At 39.5% G+C, this 11,197-nt stretch overlaps 1 long non-coding RNA gene across 1 annotated transcript; it reads left to right on the top strand.

Annotated features, from left to right (window-relative positions):
- The first annotated feature begins 2,025 nt into the window (after window positions 1-2,025).
- Window positions 2,026-2,804, top strand: LOC118482011. The gene is made up of 3 exons (XR_004866782.1): window positions 2,026-2,176; window positions 2,303-2,621; window positions 2,730-2,804. It is a non-coding gene; the product is annotated as an uncharacterized LOC118482011 (long non-coding RNA).
- Window positions 2,805-11,197: the final 8,393 nt, after the last annotated feature.

Here is an 11,197-nt window from a genome sequence, read left to right as displayed (position 1 = left end):
TGCATGTGTTTATACGGAAAATACATGATTCGGAGCAAATAACTTCGTATTCAATAGGTATTTGTATTTGGCTTATCAAATTAGATTTATAAATTGGTGCTTATGGCTTTTAAATCATTACCAAATTAGATGTATATATTGTTTTGTTTTTGTGGACATTTCTTTTCTTTTCGTAAAAAAAAAACTTTAACAAAATTCACTAGTCCAAATGAAATTTAAGGGTGAGGTATAACATTATTATAAAAAATAGAAAAATCCTAAATATATCTATTTTAAAAATACTTATACATTAGTTTTTGTTCTATAGTATGAGAATCTAAAAACAATTAACAAATTCACATTAATTTAGTGAATCATCAGAAGTAGTGTCTTTAAATGTAAATAAAAGTACCATCCACTTTACTTCAAAAGAAGTAAACCCCCCCCCCCCCCCCAAAAAAAAAAAAAAAGAGGAATTGGGGGGGGGGGTAAAAAAGTTTTAAAAAAAAGTTACTTAAATATGTATTGTATTTCAGGAAAAAAAATCCAAAAAAATCATGAATACAAAGTGTAATAGTTATAAAAGTAAAGCTAGTATGACATGATTTCTAAATATAAGTATTTAATTAAGTTAAAAGAGTTTAGCTATCATTAGCAGTAGTAGTTATAAATAATGAAGATTAAAACTATTTTGTGGGTCGTTGGGATACAAAAGTATATATTTTCCCACTTTGTTGGTTAGATGTTGGCATGAAATTAGGGTCAAAATGATCAAAAGTTGAAGTTAGGGCTTTGTAATGTTGGGAATGGTTTGCTTTGGGATTGGACATATATTTTGTATTTTTATATAGATTTATCATGAAATACTTTTAAACAAATTTATATAACATAATATGTATCAAAATCTCAATGTTATAATGCAACAATTAACGTTAGCAATACTTTTCTTGTTTCTAGATATATATATATATTCGTATGTATCCCGAATTAAGTATATTTACATATTTAGTTGAATGTCAATTTTACTTCTTAATAAATAGTAGGTGGCTGTAAAAATAATCAATTAATATAATTTAGGGATTGGAAAGGAAAATTGATCACTATGATGTGTTAGGCTCCGTTTGCTTAAAGGGTTACCTAAGACTGGAAGGTATGGGGGCCGGCTGATGCCCGGCTAGGCCCGGCGCCGGACCCCCACACCGCCCCCTGGGGCTCGGCCCATCACACCCGGCGACCCACAGTCGGGTCCGCCGATCCTCTCTCCTTCTTCCTTCTCTCACATATACCTATACATATATACATATATATACACAAAGGGGTTCATCCCCCACCCCTCTAGGTCCATCCTTTCCAAGCCACTCCTACGTGGCGCCTACGTGGCGGCTCATCTCCTCCAAACTCATCTCTCCATATCCTTTAGTGTAAGAGGCTAAGACTATGTATGGTTTCAACTAAATCAATAGAATATAATAGGTCAACATTATATTGATAATAAAATAATAATATTTTGTATACATGTGTATAGGTTATAGTTTGACTAAAATTAAACGAAAAAAATATTTATTTATTAGTTTAACCACTTGTGTCGTCGAATAGTGTCATGTTAGAATATATTGCAAGTCTAAAATTTAATATATAATGTAAACTTTATAAGTATGTGAAGAATATATAACTTTAAGTATATAATACAAACAATTAGTGTGAGTATAAAATGACAATTATTCAAAATATTATATACATACATATATATATATATATATATATATATATATATATATAGGATAATGCTTAGTAAGAAACCCTATATTCTTAGAAAATTTAGCAAACTATAATAGTGGCCATCATTTAGCCACGTAGCCCTCCCACAGTTATTGTTACTTTTTGCTTCAAGGTTATATATGTAATTTCGTTAGGCAAGATATTATAACCCATTTGAATTGACATCAGCATTTAATGCACATCAGCCCCCATCAACTCATTTGTACCATGCACCCACCCCTATATTTCTTTTACAATTTCTCATTTTATATATTCTTCAACAGAACTACATAGTCATCTTCTACTCCCCTGTTCATTTCTCCATTAATATCCATGGAGACAAATCCACCAACCTCAGAATTAATGTCGCCGGTCCATAGTTTCCCCAACCGGTTCTTTTGCAGCGACTTCCAAAATGATGAGGAATTTAATGCTCCAGGTTTGTCCATATATGTAATTTAACTGTTCTCGAAGTTCTGTTTTTTTTTTTTTTTGTCTTTTACAACTTTTTAATCTAATAATCCAAACTATACTACATGGCCATGTTCACTTTTTCCATTCGAAGCTTCTGTATACACTTATATGCATGTTGATTGTTCTCGGTCATCTGAAGCCCCTGTTAGATCCCCGGATGTTGTGATATCCAACAATTTCATGAACAGCGCGTTTAATGATGACCAGGTTATGGATAATGAAGAAGGTTTGTTTTTTCTATACACTCGGTTTGTTTTTTTCTTCCCCAGATATGGCATTGTTCAAACATATTCCATAATGTTCACATGTAGCAGGGGAAGATTCGCATATGCAGGCCATGACTGTTGCTGTTTCTGGATCATCTCATGGTCCTTCTATGTTTGCTGAATCATCACGCGGCCAGTTAGACGGTTGTACAATGCACAATGGGAGCCCACTTTATTCTCATATCACAGATTTCTAACCTTTTGTCATGCCATGTATAGCAGATTCCTAACCTTTTTCGTTTTATGATGCAGGGCCATCGAATCCATACTTTGTTTTTGATACCCCTCAGGGAACCCGTTACTGGATTCCTAACGTCGCTGATAAGTGTTGGTGCACTTGTGTCTGTACTTTGTCTGTATTCAGTCTCGATGTAAAACGATGTCTAAGTTAGCCTTGTAAGTTTGACCAAGTCAACTATCCTCCTAGTTTGACTTGGCCAAACAGTTTGTTTATGGTTGTCATTTGTCTAGCTCGAAGGATGCTCATCGAAGGATAATGTTGATCCTTCGATGAACTCGAAAGATGAACCTTCGATGGATGGACCTCGATAGATAGTCCTTTGAGGTCACTGTGAACCCTTCGATGGAAGTCTGATCGAAAGATGATCTTTCGATCAGTATTCATGATCCTTCGATAGGTGCAACATCGATAGATGATCCTTCGTGACATCTATCGGATCCTTCGGACAAAGCAACCTGAGCTGGGTATATATATACCCATGCAGTGCATGTTAGAAGGAGATGCACACATAGAGAGTTAGAGAGTTGAGAGCATTCTGTCCGAAACACACACACACATAGTGAGAGTTTACAAAACTGATTTGTAAACATTGAGCTTGTAACCGGAACCTTCATACGTATTAATACAGTGGTGTTAATCGGTGAACCTTGTGTGTTTGTGTTTATACTTGCTTCATCTCGGTTTGCTTGCTAGCTTGGATTCCGCACTCGCTAGTGGGTTTGTTTAACAAGGTTTAGGTTCGTCATCCTCCGGAAAGGGACCTACAAGTGGTATCAGAGCCGTGGCTCTTTACCTTGTTTAAAACCGGGTTTGTTCAAGTTCTTGGTGTGTTTGGACACTTGGTTTAGCACCCGTTTTTGTGGCTTTCTTGCATTGTTAAACTGAAAAACGCGTTCTAAACCTTTCGGGAGTGTTCAAGGTTGGGTTGGGTAACTTAAAAACCTGTTTTTAAGCCACTTTGTAATTTCCGGTCAAATTCCGGTCATTATTCCGGTGACTGTGTTTCTGGATAGGGTTGTCCATTTTGGGTAATCTTTTCAAAGTTGGTGAAAAGTTGTGTCTGCACATACCTTCTGCCGAAAGTTGTGCACCAACCCATCACCTTTCCCACCTACCCGTCAACTTCGTGTCAGTGTGTCAGAAGCATTCGAAAGATATCCTTCGACATCGAAAGACCATCTTTCGATCAAAGATAGCTCGATAGATAAGCATCTTTCGCGTAGTCTTTCGAAGTGTAAACATTATCTTTCGTTCTTGGAATCTTTTCGAAGGATACAATCATTCGAGCTACTGTAACTCGTCGAAAGATAAGGATTTATCTCGAAAGATAAGGATCTTTCACTGTGAATCTTTCGAGATTAGTGAATCTTTCGAGATTGTGGTTCGAAAGATAAGGATCTTTCATTGTGAATCTTTCGAGATCTGTGTTCGAAAGATAAGGATCTTTCAAAATTGTGAGTCTTTCGAAGTCTTTGCTCGAAACTCAACAGTGATCTTTCGAACACTGTTGATCCTTCGAACAAGTCTTGATCTTTCGAACAAATCAGTATCCTTCAATTCGTGTCTGTTTGCATTTAACAGTTTGTGTTTGTGTAGGTTTTCTATTAGTATTTGATCAAAATGAGCTGTACAAGTCCTTGGGATTGGAGTTTGGACTCACAATCTAGTCAAGAACTAACTTCTGCTGCAGCTTCGGCAAAGAGTATGTTTCCTCCGCCATCAATTAGTCCAAGTCAATGGGCTTTGGTATCCAATCAAAGTCAAAGCATTCAAAACCTTTTGATTAGTGAAAGTGAAACGGGCAGCAACAATCGTCCACCAAAGTTGAATCATATGAATGACTTTCCGTCATGGAAAAACCGCTTTCACACGTATGTTCAAGGGCAAAGCACCGATCTTTGGACGTGTTTCATCAATGCATTCAATACCAATCTGGAGGTTGCTGCGTCCACTTCAGAAGGTTACGCCAACATGCTGGAAAATGACAAGAAGGCTTATGAATTGGAGAAAAAGGCCTTTGCTACACTTACACAAGCACTCAACAAAGATATCTATCATCAGTTCTCCTACTGCAAGACCACGAAAACATTGTGGGATGCCTTAGTTGCTAGAGGAGAAGGCAATGCAGCTACTCGAAAGTCTCGTCATGATTTGTTGAAGAAAGAGTTTGAATCGTTTCAATTTTTGGAAAACGAAACTCTAAATGATATGACAACACGGTTCTATCATTTGATTAGTGAAATGTGTGCTTATGGGGTTGTCTCTACTCAACAAGACATGGTAAATAGGTTTGCTGATGCTCTACCTCCAAAATGGAGTTCGTTTATTGAGTTGTTGAAGCATACTGGAACTCTAGACACGGTTAACATCTATGAGTTCATTCAGAAGCTGGAACATAAAAATGATGAAGAAATCAGAAAAGCAAAGCGTGCTCCCGCTCCTCAGAATACAGAGATGTACCTTCCAGGCTTCGATGTTTTGGCAAGATCCGCTGCAGCTCAGCAACAGCAACCTAAGCTGCAAACTGCATTTGTGTCCAACACAAGTTCAAGTTCTCTTCCATTTCCTCAGTCAACTGCTGCTCCGGCTTTCGATCCAAGGTCTTACATTCCTGTCCCAACACAGCCACAAGTCCAACCTCCACAACAACAACAGCAGGCTCATTATACAAACAATCCTCAACCTCAAAATCCTCACACAATCCGTGTCGACAATTCAAACCTTTCACACCTTAGCATTGAAGTTGCTAAGGAGCACATGGAAATTATTAATACAATGGTCAGTGCTTACTGTGGTTTGGTAGCAGGTCAGCTTGGAAGCATCAACATGACCAATGAAGATTATCAACAGATCGACAAGGAAGAAATGGAGTTGATGGATATTAAGTGGGCTTTTGCAAGTGCGGTTAGAAGGGCCAAAGACTTCATGGCTCGTACTGGTAGAACTTCGTTGGAAGGAAAGAAGGATACGAAGTATGGGTTTGATATCAACGCCGTTACATGCTTCAACTGTGGTAATAAAGGGCACTTCAAACGTGAGTGCACTCTACCAACAAAACATGGCAATCACAACCCTTTCAGAAACCAGACGAGTACGACAAATGTGAATGCCCAACAAGAAAACCGTGAGAGGAGGATGGTGGCAGTTAATAACAATCAAGGCCAGTCTGGAACTTCAAATCCCAATCGGGCTTTGGCTGTTCAAGCTGATGAGGGATGTGACTGGTCAGTGCAGTTTGGTGACGATGATCAGAGAAGTGGAACAGCTTGTTATGCAAAGATCATCGAGCATGTTCATAAAGAAGAGTCCTCTGGAAGTGATGACAGTTCTGGTTATTCTGGAAGTTCTGATGAAGAAGGCTCTATTTCTGGGGATAATCACTCAGAGCCTGATGTGAAGGAGGAAGGAGGTGAAGATATTCAGGATCTTCTGAATGAAGCTGATGAGCTTAAATGTCAGAAATCGATTCTGATTAGGAAGGCGGATACTGCATCAAAGGAAATGGAGAAGTTGTTTTCTGAAGATGGAGCTTTTTCTTTTCAAACTGCCTTTATGGCAAACAGTTCAGCCTCTTCTAGTCAGGTAAATTCTGAACCTCCTGCTCCTAGTGTATGTAAATCATGTGCTGATATGAAGCTTGAATCAGAAAAGCTTCATAGTCATAATCAGAATTTGGTTATTGAACTGTCGAAATGCAAAGAGGCGAACATGGCTTTAACTCGGAATGAAAAAGAATTTAAATCTGTAATAGAAACATTAAAGAAAAATGTGTCCGAGGTTAACAAAGTAGTTTACCACAAGCAAGTGAGTATAAATGAATACATTAACATTGTGGAAGAAACTAAGAAGCAATTAGCCATTGCCCAATGCGAGCATGATGCGATCAAACAAAAATTGGATAGTTATTCTAACTCCCAATTTGTGCTTGATCACATCATCGAGGTTCAACAACCGAAGGGAAATCAGAAAGGCATAGGGTATAAGAAATGTCCGCCCCCCTTGATGAACAATTATACCAAGATGCCTGATGAGGAGGAAATGCCTCGGTATGAACCCAGTGTGCCTCTTGATGTTGAGGAATTTGCTACTGGCCTAGGGTTCAAACCGGACAATTCTTCAAACACATCCTCTAAGCAACAAGAAACTTCATCATCCATGAAGCAAAGTCCTCCAATTATCGAGGACTATGAGACATCGGATGATGAGTCAGAAGTGGATGTAGGTGAACAGGATAAATCACTTAACAAGATGAAAGGAGTAGTTATTCCACGAGAGAATCACATTCTTTGTGATCCTGATACTCCTGAGGTCTCATCTGTTAAGAAACAAGTGATTGATTCTGTCAAGGTTAATGAGACAAGTGTGTCTACTGTTAAAAGCAGTAATGTGTTGTATACATTGGTTGGAGATAATAAAATCTACTCAGATCACGTTTTCCCAATTAAAAATGTAAATAAATCTTTGATTGACAAAGTCTTTGAAGACAACACAAACAAATTTTTGGGAAAAACACTTCCGGGAATTGTTGTAACACAATGTGATCCAATTCCTAAGGCTGAGATTAGAAAACAGTTTGGTAAACAAAAATATTCAACCACTCAACAACCTACTGCTTCTAATGGTAAACAACCAGTCAAACGAGCTCAAAAGCATAAAGTCTCTCAGATGAAGTCTGAAACAAAAGGAGCTCGATTTCAAAAGAAAGCAAAAGATGTCAAGTTCGTGTCATCCAAGGGTACTGATAAGATTGAAACTTTTGAAAACAAATCTAACACTGATTTTGTAAAACAAGTAACAATCTTAAAGCGTAACAGTGATAACAATTACACTCAACGCACAAATGGGTGTGATGAAAAGGCTAGTACCTCGGGTTACACGAGTTCGACATCTTGTGGTCAATCAAGTTCTCCAAAATTTGTTGAAAGGAGAACATGTTTTAAATGTGGAGAAATTGGGCACATCATCAGAAACTGCCCAAATGCTCCAAAGAGTAAATTTGTTGAGAAAGCTCCACCTGAAACAGTTCATCCTCAACGTCGGTCAGTTTCACCTAAACATGATAAACGAACGGTAAAGGAACAAGAAACGAAACAACGACGTCATAACATCAAAGCTGTTGAAAAGGCTTTAAAATCTGAAGTCAAAACGGTTAAAAGGAAACCTAGTTTGTCACAACCATTAAAATCAGAAACTGTACATAATACACAATCTGGTAAACAAAGACAAACTTGGAGATCTAAAAAGGGTGACAGTTCAGGGGGAGTTAATGTGTTTGAAAACCATCAACAGATCGAGCTCACGTTTCGTGATGCTAAGGGACGACCCAAGACCACTAAGGCTTGGGTCCCCATTCTCAACTGATGTTTTAAATGACATGTGCAGGATGTTCTAGGAGGAACTATTAATAGTCATTGGATTGTTGATAGTGGAGCATCCAGGCACATGACTGGCGACTTACGGCTCCTATACGACGTGAGAAATATTAGAGGAGGGTATGTTGCTTTTGCGGGTGACAAAGGCGGGTTCATCACTGGAGAAGGAAGTATCTCCAACGGCATCGTGTGTTTTGATAAGATCAATTATGTTAAGCAAATTGATCATAATCTTCTCAGTGTGTCGCAAATCTGCGATAAGAAATTCACCGTGCATTTTGATGATGCCGGCTGCTATGTGCTGAAACCTGGATTCAGAATTCCACAAGAATGGATTCTCTTATCTGCTCCGAGAGTTAATGATCTTTATATTCTCGATATGAGCCAGGCGATTACAACATCTGCACAAGTCACTTGCTTTGTCTCAAAAGCCACGGAAAAGGAGTCTATATCTTGGCACAGAAGAATGGGACACATTCACTTGAGAAAGATGAACCATTTGGTGAAAAATAATCTTGTGAATGGTGTGCCTGTGAGAAGTTTTCATTTACAAGATATCTGTGTCTCGTGCCAAAAAGGGAAGCAAACAAAGAAGTCTCACCCTTTGAAGAAAATCAACACTGTCAGCATGCCTCTCGAACGTCTTTATATGGATCTTTTTGGACCTATGAAGCACAAGACAACATTCGGTGATGCCTATTGTCTAGTTGTTACTGATGATTATTCTAGATTTTCTTGGGTATCCTTCATGGCACACAAGAGTGCAACTCCTGGCATCCTCAAGGATCTTCTTACTATGTTGGAGAATCTCTATTCGTTGAAAGTGAAGAGGATCCGAAGCGACAATGGAACCGAATTCAAGAATCAAGTTATAGATGAGTTTTGTACTTCTAAAGGCATTCTTCATGAGTACAGTTCTCGCTATACTCCACAACAAAATGGTGTCGCAGAAAGGAAGAATCGAACGATTATAGAAACTGCAAGAACAATGTTAGTAGAGTCGGAACTCCCTATTCAATTCTGGGGGGAGGCTGTATCGGCTGCATGCTACACGTTAAACAGAGTTCTTACAGTAAAGAGACATGGCAAGACTTGCTTCGAACTCCTTCAGAAAAGGAAACCGGATCTTTCTTACCTAGAACCGTTTGGTGCTCCATGTACTATGATTGAGCCGGATGGAAAGTTTGGTGCAAGAGCTATCGAGGGTTTCTTCCTTGGATATGCTACTCCGAATTTTCGTGTTTGGAATCTAGCTACCAAAAAGATTGAGCTTTGGAGTGAAGTTAGGGTTCAAAGGTACACGAGTCCTGTTAGGGCTCCGGGTGATCCGTGGATGTTCGACTATGATGGGCTATTTGACTCCTTCAATCTGCCAACCTTTGACGAAGAATCAGCAGCGGCTAGGATGTTGTTGGAAAGTGACAACGCTGCTGTCTCGCCTTTGGTTAGACCTATTGTTGTTGACCCCCAAGCTTCTTCGTCTGTCAACAATATGGTTCAAAATGAGGTTTATGAAGATGCTGCTGATTATAATGATTCTTCTGAAGATGATGAATATCATGATGCAGCTGAAGGATCTTCAGCTCTAGCTGCTCCTGTTCAAGGTGCCTCTGGTGATACACCTCATATGCAGAATGCAGACACTGCTGAAGGGAATGCATCCACCTCTACCCACATTCCGGGTGTGGAGTTGGTTGTTGATCTTAATCTTACCAATTTGGGTATCAATGCACGTGTGCCAGAAAATCCTGAAATGAGGATTCATGATACCCACCCCCAGCAGAATATTATAGGAGATGTCCATCGCGGCGTGCAGACGCGTAATCAGCTGAGAAACAACCGGAATGCTGGTTTGTATTCAGCTATAAGAGAATCTGGTCAACAAAATGACTGGTCCTTCGCGTGTTACGTGTCACAAGAAGAACCAAAGTCGTGGAAAGAAGCGTTGAAAGACAGTGCTTGGGTTGAAGCCATGCAGGAAGAATTGCAGCAATTTCAAAAGCTTGGTGTTTGGAAGCTTGTTGAAAGACCTGAGAACTACAAGAAGATTGGCACTCGATGGGTCTTCAAATGCAAGAAAGACGACCGTGGAGTGGTTATTCGGAACAAAGCACGTTTAGTCGTTCAAGGTTTTCGTCAGATTGAAGCGATCGACTACAACGAAGTCTATGCACCTGTTGCACGTCTGGAAGCTATTCGGATCTTTCTGGCCTATGCCTCATTCAAAGGATTCAAGGTTTACCAGATGGACGTCAAAAGTGCATTTCTACATGGTGTGGTTGAAGAAGAGGTATATGTCGAACAACCTCCAGGTTTTGAAGATCCTGTCCATCCCGATCGGGTTTGGTTGCTCAACAAAGCTCTCTATGGTCTTCATCAAGCGCCACGAGCTTGGTATGCAACCTTATCTACATATCTGTTGGAGAACGGTTTTCGAAGAGGTCTTATCGATTGTACTCTCTTCATCAAAGAACAAGATGGAGATCTTCTTCTGGTTCAGGTATACGTTGATGATATTATTTTTGGTTCTACTAATGATGCTTTGTGTAGGAATTTCGAGCGCATTATGCAGGATAAATTCGAGATGAGTGCTATGGGGGAAATGACCTTTTTCTTGGGCCTACAAGTGCAACAAACTGAGTCTGGGATTTTCATCCATCAGACTAAATATGTTGGTGACATCTTGAGCCGGTTCCAGATGTCTGATGCAACGCCCATTGGTACCCCATTGCCAACTAATCACGGAATTACTCCTGACTTGAAGGGTGAAGCTGTTAGTCCTTCATACTACCGCGCAATGATCGGATCTCTTATGTACCTCACAGCATCAAGACCAGACATAATGTACCCAACGTGCCTGCTTGCCAGATATCAAGTCAACCCGAAGGCCTCACATCTTGCAGCTGTAAAAAGGATTTTTCGTTATTTGAAGGGTTACCCTGACACCGGTCTATGGTACCCTAGGGATAATAACTTTGACTTAGTCGCATTCAGTGATTCTGATCAAGGCGGATGCAAAATCGACGGCAAATCCACAACGGCTGGATGTCAGTTTTTAGGAAATCGCCTAGTCACATGGCAGTGCAAGAAGCAGACGTGCGTCGCTA

Source organism: Helianthus annuus, chromosome 9 (genome assembly GCF_002127325.2).
Source record: "Helianthus annuus cultivar XRQ/B chromosome 9, HanXRQr2.0-SUNRISE, whole genome shotgun sequence".
Lineage (NCBI taxonomy): Eukaryota > Viridiplantae > Streptophyta > Magnoliopsida > Asterales > Asteraceae > Helianthus > Helianthus annuus.
This window is presented reverse-complemented; position numbering and strand designations above follow the sequence as displayed.